The 16,437-nt window shown below is 50.0% G+C and overlaps 2 long non-coding RNA genes across 2 annotated transcripts; both read left to right on the plus strand.

Annotated features, from left to right (window-relative positions):
* Positions 1 to 1,722: 1,722 nt before the first annotated feature.
* On the plus strand, positions 1,723 to 14,528 carry LOC135829921 (uncharacterized). The gene is made up of 3 exons (XR_010555948.1): positions 1,723 to 2,058; positions 2,425 to 2,574; positions 14,389 to 14,528. It is a non-coding gene; the product is annotated as an uncharacterized LOC135829921 (long non-coding RNA).
* LOC135829922 (uncharacterized) lies at positions 11,574 to 13,981 on the plus strand. Its single transcript, XR_010555949.1, has 2 exons — positions 11,574 to 12,927; positions 13,369 to 13,981. It is a non-coding gene; the product is annotated as an uncharacterized LOC135829922 (long non-coding RNA).
* Positions 14,529 to 16,437: the final 1,909 nt, after the last annotated feature.

The following is a 16,437-nucleotide window of genomic DNA, read 5'->3' on the forward strand; positions in this document are numbered from 1 at the left end:
GTTTATTGGCCTTCTCCTGCATTCCCCTAGGCTGACTGTAGCCTAGGACATGGTTCCTCTAGGAGAAGATGCTTGGTATTCGCCATCTCTCCGGAGAATCTTTCAGCAAACTTTCGAAAGGTATGACATTATTTCGTTCTTCAATCTCCACCACCCGTCGTCTCACCTGGCTTCAGAAGATGTTACAAGAGATGAGACAGTCGCCAGGAAGAAGCATCACATCCAGCTTCAGGAAGTGGGAAAAGAAAACGGCATGGTCCTTGGTTGGGGTAAATGCTGAACGTCTGATTCGTCCCAACCAAGATTTCAGCACTTTGTTCCTCACTTTTCGCCAGTCTGCTGATGTCTTCGCGCTCCAGCTTTCTCCTGTCGGTGTCGCGTGACTCGCGTCCCAGCACACAACCGAGAGGACTACTAATAAACAGTTCACGGCACTAACAGCATTGAACACAGCCCTTCTTTCACTTCGTGAATACAATGAGACAAATTGAAAATGACCAAATTCTACACTGATCGACCCCCCCCTCTCTGACACGGAGCTAAGTAGAATGTGCCTAATGTTTTTTTTAACTGAATACCACAGAACCATCCGAAGCTACACAGCGGGGACGGTGGCATATTGGATGGAAGTGGGGGCGGGGCAAAAGTAACTCCTCCGACCAAAGGTCTCGGATTCATGCGCTCCGATACGTAGGAGAAAAGAACATGTGCATCCAAGAGGGGGAAGCACCTTTGCAAACGATAATCATGATAATGGGGAGAATTTGGGATTGAGATAGGACATAACTAGAGACCAGCTAGGTTTAGGCTGAGCGAAGGGGATAATGAAAGAGGGGTAGAAGGGAGCTGGACTGCGTCATCACTGCGCAGATCGCTATGGCAACGTGAGCATACATTTGGCGATTTGGCAAGTTTGGCTTATCGTGTGCAAGCGAGAGCTATGTCATTCGAACCGATATCAAAATTAATTGTCTTTCATCTGAACCCTACTTGAAAAATCGATGCACTTGTCCAAAGAAAGAGGGAGCAACGGCGAGAGCCTAGAGGTGAGACACTGAGAGCATGCCTCTATGAGGGGTGAGCCAAGTACTGCCCTGTAGGCGTGTGTTCGCCGCCAGGCAAGCGATGACACATACATGTACGCAACCTCCGTGACTGTCGCATGAGCTGCCGCGAGACCAAGGAGGTAGGTCCAGTGGCCATGGTGGCGAATCGTTCACCTGACCTCACATTGTGAGAATCAACACTGCTTGGAAAGTAGCAGTTCGAATGTCTATTGCAGTATTGGAGAGAAAATAAAAATATAAAAGCGCTGTCATGCTACCGTTATCGCATACAGTAGCTACCGGTGTGCGATGCCAGACGTGAGTGCAGGCAGGTGCGAGAGGAGGTAGGGATCCTCGCGCCTTTTCGGGACTGTCACTTGGTTGTTTATTGGGACGAGTGATCGCGTGGTCTAGCTCTAGAATTTTGCAGACCAGACAGTTGGTTTGAGACGCCACCGCGCTAAATCGATCCCTGGACAGGTACTAGCGGTAGCTCCCTGTCGACCTGTCCTGGCCGCAGACCTCATCTACACTCGTAGACTACTACAAGTATCTCCACGATCACGGAAAGTCGTCATGCCATTCACACAGTCATAACTGCTCCGATCCGGGACCTATCGACTAGCGCAGGTCTTCTCTCTGTTTGCAAAGCTCCACACAACCCCCCCCCCCCCCCCGCCACCTCCCACCAGCGGCCGAAGCGCCACCAAGCAGCTAGCTCACCTACACTGCATGCTACAGCCTACTGACAGTCTGTAGTAGTAGTACAATGTCATGCTACTGCGGTGTCCTCATGTAATTAATTTGGTATTCAGATCAAGTGCAGCGGTCGAGGAGGCAGCTCATTGAAAAAGGTAGAGAGAAGAGTTGACCACCTTCCGAAAATCCTTTCGACTTTGAAGTTTCGTGCACCGTCTTTCAGCAGACACGTTTTTTTCTAACCTCGTTCGTTCGGTAACTCAAGTACGCCGTTGGAGTCTCGCAGTCTAGCCCAGCTTGGTTTGAAACAGCGGTAAGCACGATCGAGTGCGTTCTTCCTTCCCCGTTTTTCACCCTTCGGCTGTGGGTCGATGTGAAGCTAGCACACTCCTAATGGCTTCATTAATTATATTTGGCGACGCAATGGTTGTTTTCAAATGTACGTTCCGGTTGGCTTCGCCACAAGAATAGTGATTGAATGAATTGTCATTTTGACCATCAATATTTTGACCCTGCCATGGGTTCAGAATCACCTGTGTTTGAGAATGTGTTGGTCTACCCAAGGGAATGAATCGTGTGAATGGTGCATTTCCGAAGTTAGTCGCCGCTTGCGTTGGAGTGTAGGTCGATGTTTTCTCCCCTTCGTTTGATTGTATTTGATGTCGTGCACTGCAAACAGCTCGGTGAAGAGAATCTATGCGTGCGGACGCCTCGTGCTAGGGCGTTTGGGCGCAGGAAACCGCGGGTGCTGGCAGTCGCATCCTGCAGCAGGAAATTTGTCCGAATACTTGTACCTGAGCAGCCGTCCCATCGGATCTCGAAGGACTAGGTGAGTTTCGTTCATGGCATCATGTACTGTTATCCCCCAACGGGATGATCGCTGTGGACGTAATGCGTATTGATTCAGACGCGTTGTGGCGACACAACTGTTTCTACCGTTTTACTTCTAAGAGACATGGTTAGCATTTTACCGTTCACGCTATTTTCGACGGGCGGCCTGTACCGTTTTTGTGTGTGTAGACATGGCATTTTACCGTTCACGCGCTAGATCTAACGGTGCTCGTACCCAACACCCAAAATACCGTCGGTTTGGTACCATTTCGACGATAGAAAGCTCTGTTTAGCGGGGGAACGAAACGGTAAGATTCCAACTAGGATTACGTCACAAGGCGATCGTTGTATCAGGAGTGAGGACTCAGAAGCCGAACTGCTAACCGTGTCTCGAAAAAACACAACAAAAAACAGTAGACTTGCCCTCTACAGGCCGACCATCGAAAATAGCGTGAACGGTAAAATACTAAAATGCTAACCATGTCTAATGTCTCAGTACAAAGCCCAGTAAATATTTCCATTGGTCCCTAAGAGGCATGTTAGATCTGGACACGCTAAGTTGTCTGGGTGCTAGCCCAAAATGCGTATGTAAGGCGAGACCAAAATAAAATCGAGATTCCCAGGCAGGACCCATGTGAAATTGGTGCGGGCGGGCGAATTTAATTTTGTATTTTTTTCCCATGAATGATTCAATATGTACATGTACATGTGTGCATGACATGTTGAACTTTTTTTACAGCATTTTCGGATAATTTTTATTCAATTCTTTTACAGACAACAGGTACGTGGTTTACCCGTTCAATTTCAGGGCTCACAGCAACCATGCCAAACCCTCGATTACGTGGGAGGTCATCTTGGATCTGATCACCATAGAAACAAACTCGCGTGACCGCTAAGCGCAGGCGTAGAACGCAGTCGCGCAAGGAGATTTTGACTTGCTTGGGCTTAGTTGCTGTGACAAGGACTGAGTCGTGAATGGTGAAGGAGATGGCCGGAGACTGTCTCACTATCTCTATTTCATTTCGGTAGTTCTTGTTTCCTTCCAAGTGGATTATTTCGCGAGTAGTGTTGGCCTTCATTCAGACTGTCCGCACACGGAGTCCTGCGAAAAGTAGCCCAGAGCAGAATCCTGCAGTCGTTGACGAAAGAGTTCAACATCTACAGCCGGGCAGCTACGCCGCTGATGCACAGGCGCGGGTGACGGGAGGGGGAAAGGACTAGTATTCCTTGACGGCATGGAGCAATGACTCACGTCGTGTTCTAGTTTTAGTTTCTCCGCCGTGAAGTCCTGTTGTGTAAACGTAAATATACGGCTGGTCTGCGAAGAGCCGTGTAGCGCAGTGGTGACGATGTGGAGTTGTGAATTATTTGATTCGCCACTCCGTTTCGTTGCAAGAGAACAAGTCCAATGGCTTCGCCGTTGTGCTGGCCATGTATTTCTTCGGTCTGCCATAACCATGATAACTCCTGGAGGACACAGCAATGAAGCGCCAGGCGAGTAGCAAAAACATTTCAAAAAATTGCTTTGCTGCTAGTGTTGTTTCCGCATTCACAACAAGTGCAGTGCGCGCGGTTCTTCCTCGCGGCTGCACTGCAGATAGGGTTGCCTTTGAAATGTTCGTCTGTACCCGTCTCTTGCCCGATTTTGATGGCCAATAGCTTAACATTTTCAGTAGGAAAATTAGAAGAACTTCTCCGAGAGACTTTTCAATTTTAGTACAATAATCCAAATCAGAATCAGGCTGCGCCAACTGATACTTTGGCTCCATATGTGCGCCAAACCGTATCGATTAAAACAAAAAACTCTCGGACAAATCCTTACAATGGGTATTGAGAGTATGTTCCTAGAGTTTCAGAGGCCTAGGCAAAAGCATTGGTACAAATGAACATTTTGAATGCACCCCACTTTCAAGTTTTCAGAGATATCTGCCTGATCGCATGTACACGATTCTGGCATGCTGGCTGGCTTGTGTGACAGCGGCCTGTCCAAAATGGCGCCCACGCTTTTGTGTGATGCTGTGAGCCCTGAATTTTTCTATATTTCGGCCAACGATGGCCCTGATCTGTACATCAGGGAGTCGTACAAGCTCGGGTTTGTGTCACTCCACGTCACAGATCTACTCACACGAGCAGTACTGTACATGTATGAACTGTTCAAAAAGAATTGGCTTTGGCTCGATTTTGGTGCGGGAGGTAGGGACCGGCGGATTCTGCTCGAAAAGGTGGCAGATTCTGCTCGAAAAGTAGTGAAATTGGCAGAACCATACAAACTTTATGGCGGGCAATTCCTCGAATTCTGCTCCATTTTTTTATCCACATACCAAACATGCATGAAACTTACCAGAAAAAGTACCGAATTCTGCCAATTTTCCTGCCGGCAGAATCCGCCGAACCCTAGCAGGAAGGCCCGGGAATCTCTATTTTTTTGGTCTCGCCTAAACGTGGTACAAGCACAGAATGCACTAATCTCCTGAACTCTCAGACTCTACATGCATGTACAGTCAACTTCGCTAACAACGACTGCGGATATAACGACAATTCGCGAATAGCGACAGACTTTTCATGCCCAGAGCAAAGTCCATTCTACCTGTATACATACAGTCAACTTCGCTTATAACGACATTCGGCGGGGCATCAAAAAAGTGTCCTTATTCGCGAAGTGTCGTTATACCCGAAGTCTCATTATATGTATTACAGTTGGATGGTACTTCGCTCTGGGCATGGAAGGCTGTCGTTATTCGCGAATTGTCGTTATATCCGCAGTCGTTATTAGCGAAGTTGACTGCATAATGAGACTTCGGGTATAACGACACTTCGCGAATAAGTACACTTTTCTGATGCCCGGCCGAGTGTCGTTATACGTAAAGTTGACTGTACAGGGTTGCTCAATGAAATCCAATCGCGTCACTCAAGTACACGCCGGGCGTTCCATGGACCTGGACGTGTGAACACTAGTCTGTGAAATGGTGCAAGGCGCAAACTTGAGAGTTCATGACTAGATTTCAGTGAGCAGGACTGTACACGCTTGTATTGGGCACTCTAGCATCAGAGATGCTGTATTCTACCGTAGGATCCCACAGATAGGCTCACTATCTCGTTGGAGAGTTCTTGTATGATGCACGTTGCCATAGCGACCAGCGCAGTGATGGTGTTCATTCTGCTTCCATTGTGAATACAATAAGACAATTGAAAATTACAAAATCCTGTAGTGATTGACCGTCTCTCTCGCGGAGCTAAGTGGAATGTGCGTCATGACTGCGCTGGTCGCGATGGCAACGTGGATCATGCAATTGGCGATTTGGCAAGCATGGTTCACTGTATGTAAGCGAGAGATATGTCATTCGAACCGACGTCAAATCGACGTCAAGTTGTCTTTCACGCTGAACCCTAATTCACAAATCGATGCATTTCCCCTGAAATTCATGTTGATTGTGTTGGTAATCGGATGGCCCAAGCGAAAACAAGTTGTACTGCCATGCGTAACTGTCAGTTCCAGTGCATGAGTGCAAGGCGGTACGTGAGAAAGTTGAATTACAAAGGCAGCGTGCCCTGCATTGATCAATGATCCTAGTTCAACACTCTCCGTCATGGACTCTGGTTTTAGCAGTATTAGCTGGTTTATATTCCTGCTGATTTTCTCGCTACTTCTGAGTCATATTACTGCATGTCAGGAAGCCTATGTCCAGGCGTAGAGCTTGAACATGATGACGTCGGAAGTCAACAAGTAACAACTTCTGGGTGGAATTGGACTCACACTTACCATAGCGAAGTACAGTATGCAGTGGGAAGGACCCTTGTGTTGCATGTGTAACTGTTTTCTATACCAGGAGTGGGTCTCCGACCAGGAGAGCACAGGTCTGTTACTACCAGAAAATGCTTCAGCCTTGTGTAAGAAAACCACCCATATGACATGTGTAGGTATCTGCACATAATCTGAATCCAAGTGAATCCAAAATTCAGTGTTATCATGACACTGGGTGATAGTACTTTCAAGACCTCTTAGCCAACCCTACAGCATATCTGAACCTTATATAATCCCGCCGGAGATCTGTATGTATGTGCATGTATGTGCATGTATGTCACAAATCTTCGTTGCAATGCATCCAGGACACAATCTTGTGTAAATGTGTATGTGTTGTCCCTGCCCTTTTGGAGGGTATGTGCCCCTTTTGGCACGCGTGTGCTGGGTCCGCGTGGTCGGTGTGCGGACCGCGCGCGGACTGCGCAGGTTTCGCATGCCTTTCATTTGGATGCATTCTTGTTGTTCTGGTTTTGCCTTCTTCTTGAGACTCTCTTTGGAGTAAAGACAAATATCAGTCCTCGGTTTGTGGTACATGTGAGAGAGTAATCGGAAGGGCTATCATCAGGTCGTAAAAAAACCGACGACAATTGGCGCCCGGCTAGCGGCATCGTCCCCACGACCCTGCGATCTTCCTGTCGTCCGCGGTCTTTCCGGTTTCTTTTTTTCTTCACCTGCCTCCTGCTTTCTTTGGCGATCCCCGTGTTCTTCATGTCTCGGCAAGTCTCCTTTGCGCGTTCAAGCTGGTCGCCAGCTAGGCAATTCAGGTAAGCCAAAGCAGCTGCTTTTAATTTACTGCTAGACATTGTTGGGGCATTAGTTTGTAAAGCCTGTATTGTGACATTTGTTTAGTGTTGGCCTGCTTGTGTCGTACGTGGTCCTGCTCTGGGTCCCTGTTCCCTCCGGGAGTAGTTTTTGTTCCTCCGTGTTTCATTACCTGGAGTAATTGTGACCTCATGTCTAAGGTTACAGTAGAAGCGCCTGGAAGATGGCTGATGCCGAAACCGTTCGGTGGTTCCTCGGGAGAGGATCTCCAGGCCGTCCTGAACGATTTAAGGTTATGTTTGCAGGCTAATAATTATATCCCAGTTACCCAACCCCATGACACGATTGATGCAGCCTCCCGGGGGAGTTTTGAATTAATGGCCCGTGTTGTGTTGTGTAAGAGCCTCACTGGCAGTGCGGCTCTCATGTTGCAATCCTTGTCGGACACGCAGCGGGAGGATCGCGCGGAGATCGAGACCGCTCTGCATGCTCGCTTTGGTGACACGGGCAAGGCGTTGCTCCGCCAAACTGAGCTTCAGGCTCGGAAATGCCGGGCGGGTGAGACCCTAACTGAATTGAGCGATGCCATCCAGGTATTGATGGCTAAGACATATCCGGGGGCGCCTGGTACAATTCTTAACACTGTGTCTATCCGTGCTTTTTTGGACGCTTCGTCTCCCGACATGCGCCGTCGTGTGGGGGACCATGAGCCGCAGACGCTAATACACACCGTTCAAAAGGCAGCCGTCCTGGAGACGCAGGACCAGTTGCACCCGGCCGCTGAACCTGTGTTCATCGCGTCGGCCACGCCTGAAATCACGGCGCGCCTGGATAGTTTGGAGAAACTATGTGCAACGCAAACCAGGCTGCTTGAAAACCTCTGTGCGCAGCGCGAGAGTCCAGCTCCCGACCGCTGGTCACGAGGTCCACGCTGTTTTTGTTGTGGTCAACTTGGTCACCTCCGCTGCGATTGCCGCTCAAATCCAATTGACCGCGGGAGTAATCCTCGTGAACACCAGGGTAACACTAGATCCTTAAACTAGATGACGTGGCTGGTGCGGGTCGTCCCGCCGCCTCACCTAGGTGTGTTGATTCTACCGAGGAAATAGCTGTAGCCCTACCTATTTTTGTAGAGGACGAGAATGAGTGTGACCCTGATACATGTATGCATGTGTGCATGAGTGACGCCGACCCCGCTGGGTCGGTGGTGGTTCCGCCAGGTACGATTCCTGAGATTGTGATAACACCAGATATTGAGCCTGTGTTGTTTTCTAATACTGCCTCTCTGTCTGTTTGTGATGTGTGTGCTTTCGAGCATACTCCGGCGGAATCTCACTTATGTACTCCGGCTGCCGCTCCGCTGTCCACCCCACCGTCTATTACGGTCGAGTTATCGGATTTCCTCCCGGTAGGAGGGGGGGGGGGGCTGTCATGGCTAACACTGACACGGTTCCGTTCTACAACCACCGCGCCGGCAGCAGTGTCTTTGCACAAGGTATGTTGGCCACCGGTAGGGCTAGTTCAGCTGTGTCGTGTCTGGTGGACACAGATGCGGCCATCACATTGGTGAATTTTGCTGTTGTGGAGAATGCAGGACGGTTATTACGTCCTGCCTCTGAGTTGAGTGTATCGGCACTCTACACTGCGGGTGGGGGTACCCTAGACTTCAAGGGCTGTTTACCCCTGACAGTTTGCCTTTAGCAACATTACGCTTTCCGCCCTGGTACTGGCTGTTGCTGGTCTAACCGAGGAGTGTTTGTTGGGTGCCGACATTTTGGCAGCCCATTGTTTTACGCTACATTTAAATGGTTCACCCCGTTTGACCTTAGAGGGGCATACGGTCCCATTGTCCAGGGAACGGTGGTATGTAGTACGGAGTAGTTCCGTCAGGTTCGGGGGTGACGTTCGAGGCACGATGTGGTTAGGGTTTTCAACCCTGTTACTCCTATTAGCCAGTGTATGCGGTTCGGTTCAGGTTTTGTTGCTGTTTAAGTTAGCCTTGGCTTTCACTTTTGCTGTTGCGTTTGTAGTCCAGGGTGGGGTCACGTGGCCCCGTGTGTTCTCGTCCCCCAGTTGCCGTCCCCAGGGCCACCCCGCCTGCTGCTCCGCCAGAACACTATTCTGTCTCCTTGGCGGCTGCCGTGGAAATCCCCCCATGGTCTCAGTTCATTTTGCGGGGAGAGGCTACAGCTCCTCCGGACATGGTTGGTCTGGTGGAGACTGTAGTCGATTACAATTTGGGCTATGCCCTGCCCCGTGCTGTATGTTCTGTCTCTGCGTCTGGTAATATTCCCGTGTGTTGTGCCAATGTGTCGGACGTGCCGGTGTGTCTGGAGCGTGGTGTGTGTTTAGGGCAGTTCGTGCCGGTGGAAGGCCCTCGATCGGATGTTCCGACAATGGTGGGTGCGGCAGTGGATGTGCAGTCGGCGTCTTCCACTTCTTCCACATCTTCTCCGGCGGACCGGTTTGATCTCTCTCGCTTTGCGGGCACGGCACTGAAACGCCAATCTCTGGTCAGTCTCTTGAACAACTTTGGGGATGTGATTGCAAAAGGCGACTGTGATGTTGGGGAAACCCCTATTCTCGAACATGTTATTGATACAGGGACCACACACCCAATCCACCAAGGCCCTCGACGCCTTCCCCCGCCCAGGGTTAGGATTGTTGCCGAGGAGGTGGAGAAGATGTTGGGAAAGGGTATCATCTCCCCTAGTGTGTCCCCTTGGTCTAGCCCCATTGTATTGGTTAAAAAGCCCGACGGTTCGGTCCGGTTTTGTGTAGACTACCGTAAACTGAATGACGTCACCCACAAGGACCCCCCCCCCCATTATCTCGGATTGATGATACACTCGATAGGTTGGATGGGGCTCAGTTTTTCTCGACACTGGACTTACAGTCCGGCTATTGGCAAGTTCCGGTGGCGGGGAAAGACCAGGAGAAAACAGCTTTCATCACGCCACACGGTCTCTATGAGTTCAAACGTATGCCTTTTGGTCTATGTAATGCTCCGGGCACATTTCAACGCATGATGTATGCTGTCCGGTGGGGTCTTTCTACCCTGTATTGTTTAGTTTATTTGGACGACGTCATTGTTTTCTCACACACATTTCGAGACCACTTGGTCAGATTGGAGGCGGTGTTGACCGCGTTGCGATATGCCAAGTTGAAGATTAAACCAAGGAAATGCCATCTCCTGTTAGGAGAGGTTCATTTCCTTGGCCATGTGGTTTCGGCAGAGAAGATCTCAACTGATCCGGAAAAGGTCCAGGCTGTACGTGAGTGGAAGGCGCCAACCAATCTAAAGTCCCTTCAGGCCTTTCTCGTATATGAGTCGTACTATCGCCGATTTATTCCCCGCTTTGCCGCGATCGCACATCCACTGCATGATCTGCTCCGTAGGGACGTTTTGTCTGCGTGGTCAGCTGAACATCAGGTCGGTCCTGCTCGGCCGCTGAAAAAAATTATGCCATAACTGAATTGGAATTGCTAACGGTGGTTTGCGCATGTCGTACATTCAGACCGTACATTCTGTTGCGCCCGTTTTTGCTTCCGACAGACCACGGTAGTCTGCGTTGGCTGATGCACTTTAAAAATCCGGAGGGTCAGATTGCCCGTTGCCTCAGCATGTTAGGGAGTCTCACTTTACCGTGGAACACCGGCCGAGAGCGCAGCATGGGAATGCAGATGGATTAAGTCGGCAGTTTGACACTGACCTGTCAGTTAATGTAGTGTCGTTTTCTATGCCTACCGCTTGTGACATTCGCCAGGCTCAACAAGATGATGCCGAGCCACGTGTCGTGATAGACCAGTTGGCTGCCACTCAGTTCGTTCAGGTTGGCGATAGTTCTGTAGTTCGTACTCTGCTGACTCAGTCCGAGCCCCTGACCATGGTAGACGATGTTTTGTACTGTGACACGTTGCCATCGCTTGCCCTCCAGTTAGTGGTTCCAGTGGTTTTGCGCCCCCAATTTTTGGCCGAGGCGCATGCCGGTCAAACACCTGGCCATTTTGGTTCAGACCGCACATTGGCTCGGCTTCATAAAGTCGCATACTGGCCGGGAATGTCGGTCGATGTCTCGGTGTTTTGTAAATGTTGTACAGTGTGCAAGCGTGGCCAAGATTCGCCTAGGGCTGCAAAAGCCCCGCTCGGCACTGTGCGTGTGGGTGCCCCGTTTGAGGTCATCGCCATGGATATCATGGGACCCCCACCTCTCACTGCTCGTGGTAATAAATATACCCTAGTGGTTGGGGTCTTGGGGACCATTTTTCTAAATGGGTTGAAATTCTTCCCCTGCAGGACATGAGAGCTGAGACGGTGGCGGACCTTTTGGTCGAACGGGTATGAAGTTTGGTGCTCCTAGCCAGTTGCACTTGGATCAGGGCCCACATTTTGAGAGCCGTCTTATGTCATGCCTGTATCAGTTGTTGGGGGGGGGGGGGTGTAAATCACACACGCCCCCGTACCGGCCTCAGTCCGATGGCTTGGTAGAGCAGGCCAATCGCACTATTCAGATTGCTCTTCGGGCGTACGTCGTGGGTGATCAGGCCTCGTGGGACAAACATCTTTCCCTGGTGCAATTTGCCTACAATACAGGGGTCCACCGCTCTACCGGGTTTACTCCCCATCTTGTCCTGTTTGGGAGGGAGGCCCGTCTACCCTTAGACTTGTTCTTACCTCCACCTAATACCCCCGTCGAAACCCCTTTGCCTGTGTACTTGTCCAATCTTCGGTCGTCTTTGGGTCAGGCTTTTGGCGTTGTAAGTGACCGCCTTGTAGCCCAGAGAGTGGCTAAGGCAGCGTACGATCGCCGAACTAAACTACCCAGGGTAAAACCTGGGGACTATGTTTGGCTCCACGCTGTTCCGCCCCCTGGGTCCAGCCCTAAGCTGTTCCGCCCCTGGACTGGCCACTGGCAGGTGGAAGTGGTGAAGGGAGTTGTGTGTGCTATTGTCGGGGTGGGTCCTCCTCCTTCACCCCGACATTCTAAGCACCTGACTGCGCATGTGGATAGGTTGTGGGTGGTGCAGGGTAAGGTAGTTGTTTCCCCAGGGGTTCCAGCTACCGGGCCCGCCACGCCTGAAAGACCGGCGGTTGCCTCCATGGGTGGGCCTGCTCTGTTTCTGCCGGCCCCATTTGCGTGGTCGATCCCCGGGTTCGTTCAGCCCCCGGGTTACCTCCCCACACCTCCCCCATCTCCGGTGGCTGTGCCCCCTGCTGGTGCTCAGGGTTCCCCTCCCTTGGTGGGTAGTCCCCCGGGCACCCCTGCCCCGAGTCCTCCTGATTCTCCTCGCCTGGGTACCTCTTCCTTGCCGGGTAGTCCTTTGGTGACCCCGACGCAGAGCCCTCCGGTTTCTCCCACCCATCCTACTCCGCCCGGGATACTACATCCTCGGCGGACGTGTGCCCTGCCCCTGGGTGGCTATGCTGCCCTTGAGGAGGGTCAGTTAGACCTCTCGTGGAGGGGTTGATAATGTAAATATTTTATACCATGGATACTCCCAGTTGGTTTTGTTTCGTCTTTCTCTTCTCTTTTTTCTTGTCTTTTTTGCTCAGTGTCGCCCTCGCCGACCCGGCCATGGTGTTGGACCTAATCGAGGAGTGGGAAACGTTTTTCGATTCGCTTCCCGAAGACCTGCGTCCGACTTCCTTTCTGACCGCTCCCTCGCCGGTGATGTCTGCAGCGCCAGCGGTGCCTCGCCGCCGACGGTCTCAGCGCGCTCGCCGGAGGCCCTGGGCACACCGAGCGGCGCAGCGTCGCGCCGCCCTCGCTGCTCTGTCACCGGCTGGTAGGGTGCCGGACAGTGCGCCTTCTCCTCCCCCTGTGGGGTCGGAACTGGTCTCCCTCGTTGAGGTCCATTGTGTTAACGAATTACCATAATTTTCCTCATTCTGTATTTTGTTCGTCGTTTATTTTGGGTGAGTGGTGTCCTAGGTTGGTGCTGTTCTGGAAAAGATCCCTACAAGGATAGGGCATTAATAGGTGGAGCAGCTCGTCAGCCGGGGTCCGCTTTGAAAATGTTGCTTTCAGGTTCCTTCATTGTTGCACAGTTTCGCGGGGCTCCCGGCTGGTGTCAACCCTCCTGGCCTACTCGTCACTTGCCCAACGGTCTCGTCTGTGCCTCTTTTGTATTCGCCTATCTATGATGTACATATTTCATTTCTTTCTTCTTCCTGTCTTCTTCTCCTGTCTGTCTTCTCTTTTTTGTTTTCTTCTCTCCCATCCTCAGGTGAGGAAGGATTTTTTTATGTGGACGTATGTTGTCCCTGCCCTTTTGGAGGGTATGTGCCCCTTTTGGCACACGTGTGCTGGGTCCGCGTGGTCGGTGTGCGGACCGCGTGCGGACCGTGCGCGGACTGCGCAGGTTGCCCATGCCTGCATTTGGAGGCATTCTTTTTGTTCTGGTTTTGCCTTCTTCTTGAGACTCTCTTTGGAGTGAAGACAAATATCAGTCCTCTGTTTGTGGAACATGTGAGAGAGTAATCGGAAGGGCTATCGTTAGATCATAAAAAAACCCGACGACATATGCATAGTGCAAAGGGGGGTCAATGGTACTTCATGTTGCTACAGATTGTCCCATCTTGACCAGTGATGGGCTGGTCTGCAGCCAAATTAATATTGATATCTCATCAGTTTACTATTTTTCTTGTCATTGTCAGTCTCTGTTTCTCTTTGTGTTTATCTGTCTGTCTCTCTCTCTCTCTCTCTCTCTCTCTCTCTCTCTCTCTCTCTCTCTCTCTCTGTGTCTCTCTCTCTCTCTCTCTCTCTCTCTCTCTCTCTCTCTCTCTCTCTCTCTCTCTCTCTCTCTCTCTCTCTCTCTCTCTCTCTCTCTCTCTCTCTCTCTCTCTCTCTCTCTCTCTCTCTCTCTCTCTCTCTCTCTCTCTCTCTCTCTCTCTCTCTCTCTCTCTCTCTCTCTCTCTCTCTCTCTCTCTCTCTCTCTCTTTGTATGTGTCTTTCTCTGTTTCTCCATGGATATCTGGGATCTCTCTTTCCCCTCTCTTTGTGTGTGTCTTTCTCTGTTTCTCCATGGATATCTGCGATCTCTCTTTCCCCTCTCTTTTTATGTGTCTTTCTTTGTTTCTCCATGGATATCTGCTATCTCTCTCTGTGTGTGTCTTTCTCTGTTTCTCCATGGATATCTGCTATCTCTCTTTGTGTGTGTCTTTCTCTGTTTCTCCATGGATATCTGCTATCTCACTTTCTCACTTGCTCTCATTCTCACTTACTCTCTCTGTCTTACTGTTTGCAGCTACCCGTGCCACTCAACATTTCCAAACACTCACTGTTTCCATTGGTGGCAAGTCAGCACACAAGCACTAGTACTGTGGCCAGTATTGTGGCTAGTACTGTTGTTGGTACTCTGGCCCAGGTAAGACAGTATTATTATACTTTAGAATTCTCGTTATCGGTGCATATTGATGCTAGGGCACTTAGTAACGATGAATCCAAGACCCTAGGTCGGAGGAGTTACTTCTGCCCCGCATGGTGTGTGTTTTTTTGTAAAAAATAAAAATAAAAAAATAAAAAAACCACTTCCATCCAATATGCCACCGACCCTGCTGTGCAGCATCTGATGGTTCAGTGGTATATGAAGAAGGAAGTAACCTGTCTTCAAGTACAGCACTGCTCAATGAAATCCGTCTATGTGGATTAATGCCCCGCCAGGCTATTCGCAGCCCTAGACCTGGAAACGCTCGGATGTGAACTACTGCAGGGTGCTGACTTAGTTCACTCGATGGGATTTCATTGAGCAGCTCTGAAAATGTTGACGACAAAAACTCAGAACAGGTATCCGTTTTAGAAGGCAAGGCCATTTTCTCATTTTCGCATTTTTTTTGGTGAAGTTTTGATGAAAAGAAACTAATGTACAGTAAAACCTGTCAAGACGACCACTCGGATAAGGTGACCACCTGTCCTAGAAGACCACTGCAACCAGGACCAATAGATGCTATTTCCAGTCAAATGACCCTGGATAAGGAGACCACCTGGGAAGAGGGACCACATTTTGAAGGTCCCTTGAGTGGTCGTCTTAGACAGGTTTCACTGCATTATGTAAGTAGACTCAAAAGAGTACTATGTTGACAGGAGTGCCCGGTAGAAGAGTACTATGTTGACAGGAGTGCCCGGTAGAAGAGTACTATGTTGACTGGAGTGCCCGGTAGAAGAGTACTATGTTGACAGGAGTGCCCGGTAGAAGAGTTTTTTTGTTTTTTTTAAATTTTTATTATATACCCGTTAGAAGAGTACTATGTTAACTGGAGTGCCCGGTAGAAGAGTACTATGTTGACAGGAGTGCCCGGTAGAAGAGTACTATGTTGACAGGAGTGCCCGGTAGAAGAGTACTATGTTGACAGGAGTGCCCGGTAGAAGAGTACTATGTTGACTGGTGTGCCCGGTAGAAGAGTACTATGTTGACAGGAGTGCCCGGTAGAAGAGTACTATGTTGACTGGAGTGCCCGGTAGAAGAGTACTATGTTGACAGGAGTGCCCGGTAGAAGAGTACTATGTTGACAGGAGTGCCCGGTAGAAGAGTACTATGTTTACAGGAGTGCCCGTTAGAAGAGTACTATGTTGATAGGAGTGCCCGGTAGAAGAGTACTATGTTGACAGGAGTGCCCGGTAGAAGAGTACTATGTTGACAGGAGTGCCCGGTAGAAGAGTTCTATGTTGACAGGAGTGCCTTGTAGAAGAGTACTATGTTGACAGGAGTGCCCGGTAGAAGAGTACTATGTTGACAGGAGTGCCCGGTAGAAGAGTACTATGTTTACAGGAGTGCCCGGTAGAAGAGTACTATGTTGACAGGAGTGCCCGGTAGAAGAGTACTATGTTGACAGGAGTGCCCGGTAGAAGAGTACTATCAAGAGTACATAACCCCCCAGAGTGTGCAACGCCTGATCCAGCTCTGCATAGGGTCTTGGTCGAGCGGAATCGTATCTTTGCGTCATATTACCGTACACATCTGAGGGGAACCCGGGGAGAATTTCCCCTGAAATTCATGTTGATTGTGTTGGTAATCGGATGGCCCAAGCGAAAACAAGTTGTGCTGCCATGCGTAACTGTCAGTTCCAGTGCATGAGTGCAAGGCGGTACGTGAGAAAGTTGAATTACAAAGGCAGCGTGCCCTGCATTGATCAATGATCCTAGTTCAACACTCTCCGTCATGGACTCTGGTTTTAGCAGTATTAGCTGGTTTATATTCCTGCTGATTTTCTCGCTACTTCTGAGTCATATTACTGCATGTCAGGAAGCCTATGTCCAGGCGTAGAGCTTGAACATGATGACGTCGGAAGTCAACAAG

The sequence above is a fragment of the Sycon ciliatum genome, chromosome 13 (assembly GCF_964019385.1).
Source record: "Sycon ciliatum chromosome 13, ocSycCili1.1, whole genome shotgun sequence".
Taxonomy (NCBI): Eukaryota; Metazoa; Porifera; class Calcarea; order Leucosolenida; family Sycettidae; genus Sycon; species Sycon ciliatum.